This window comes from Silurus meridionalis, chromosome 13, assembly GCF_014805685.1.
Source record: "Silurus meridionalis isolate SWU-2019-XX chromosome 13, ASM1480568v1, whole genome shotgun sequence".
Taxonomy (NCBI): domain Eukaryota; kingdom Metazoa; phylum Chordata; class Actinopteri; order Siluriformes; family Siluridae; genus Silurus; species Silurus meridionalis.
Window position 1 is genome coordinate 2,310,081 of NC_060896.1, and position 1,903 is coordinate 2,311,983.

The 1,903-nt window shown below is 35.0% G+C and overlaps 1 long non-coding RNA gene across 1 annotated transcript; it reads right to left on the reverse strand.

Moving 5' to 3' along the window:
* Positions 1-394: 394 nt before the first annotated feature.
* LOC124395790 lies at positions 395-1,514 on the reverse strand. The gene is made up of 2 exons (XR_006927679.1): positions 869-1,514; positions 395-591 (listed from the first exon to the last, which is right to left on the reverse strand). It is a non-coding gene; the product is annotated as an uncharacterized LOC124395790 (long non-coding RNA).
* Positions 1,515-1,903: the final 389 nt, after the last annotated feature.

Genomic DNA, 1,903 nt, shown 5'->3' on the forward strand with positions numbered 1-1,903 from the left:
TTCGTGTCTCAAAAATAAATATTTGTGTTAATGAACACTTTTTCTGCTTGCGAGCTAATTAAAAAAAAAAAAACGATCCACCTACATTATAAATGCTAAATATACATATTTATTTTGTAGTATAGTAAATATATAATCTAATTTCTTGCAATTAATAGAGTCTCACACCTTTTTGAATGGCATGCGATCTACCCATAATACCTTTGGAATCTACCGGTCGATCGCGATCGTGGAATTGGGCCCCCTGGATTACAACATGATGTGGAGGTTGAACGAGCAGTTTTGAGAAATTCGTCTCTGTTCTGAGAAACAACTGAGAAAAACTTTAATTCGAACATTTTGTTATCAAATGTTTGTTAATAAAATTTTTAAAAACAACAACAAAAATCCTCAATCCACAATATTTGTACTTTTTATTCTAAAAGAAATAAAAGAAACGATTTGTTTAAAAATTGCATGCGTAGAGCAAATACCTCTCAGTGATCGAGTGAACAATGATCAAACATTGAGTCTATATTAAATAAAAATTCAGCTTCTTCATTTGTGTCAAACTTTATCCTGTCCAGCGCTACACAGAAATCAGAACAGGAGCTTAAAAAACAACAACAACAAAAAATAGCATAAAATATCTGTATAACTATAAAAGTTAAATAATTGATTATTACACTTCATGTTAAATCTAGAAATGGTTCCAAGTAGAACATCTATAAAACCCTTAAAGAACACTTCCCTTCCCTCCAGGAATAAACACTACAGAGATATTAATTTTTTTTTACAAAAAAATCCCAGTAAATACGAATAATAATCAGAAATTATTTATATATAATCAGAAAACAGAAAAGAAGAGATTGTAATTAAAAATGTTTACATGGTGATGTTGGAAGTTTGGTTTGTAACATGTTGAAGTTTTTCCCAGTACCCAGTCCTGGTTTCAACTTATAGATATCTATTTCTTCCGCAGCTTTCTGTTTTCCAGTTCCAGCTCCCTGATCCTCTCTCTGAGCTCCTCAACATCATCATCATCATCATCTGGTGTTGCTGCTGCTGCTCCTCCTGCTGCTCCTCCATCCTGGAGGTTTTTCATGACCTCGCTATAGAGCTGATCAAAATCTTCACAGAAATCTCTCAGTTCCTCCTGAGGACCAGACATGCTGATTTTGAAGATGTCATTCGCAGCACGTTTTTTAGTCAGTTGAAATGACATGTTCGTTATAATCCTCCTCCGTATCACCCTCGTCCACTCTTCAGGATCACTCGGTCTGAACATCACCATATGGAGTCTATTTTGTTGATATATTCTGAAAAGAACATCTGGGTGTTCCCCTAAAGTTCTTTCAATGTGCGCGTTTCTTTCACGTTCATTCATCGTACTTGGATCAAGTCCCTCGTACATGTCCCTCACCCGGGCCGGGTTCCTCGTCTGATTCTCTGCCATGGTTCTTCTTTCTCTTTAATGTTCTGAGCAGCTCACTGAGATCTTATACTGACCAGGAACAAAGACAGATATTGCGCAACAGGAGAGGAAACCGAAACTTAACAAGTCACGTGATATTAAAGGGCAAACGCGTTATTATAATAATGAGAGACGGGAGGGGGCTCGAATTATTCTATCTATCTATCTATCTATCTATCTATCTATCTATCTATCTATCTATCTATCTATCTATCTATCTATTAGTTTTTGGTATCAGTACTTTACTTCACTATGTATTTTTCAGACAACGTTTTACTTTCACTCATTACATTTTTACATAATAAAACAAATTTATAAACTCCAGAGAAAAATATTTGTAATCAGTAAACATTTGTTTTTATTTACGCGCCAAGTCTCAAATCAAACACCAAATCCACCATGACTCACGCAATTAACCCTCTGGGTGGCGTTTTGTGTTTTAAATTACTT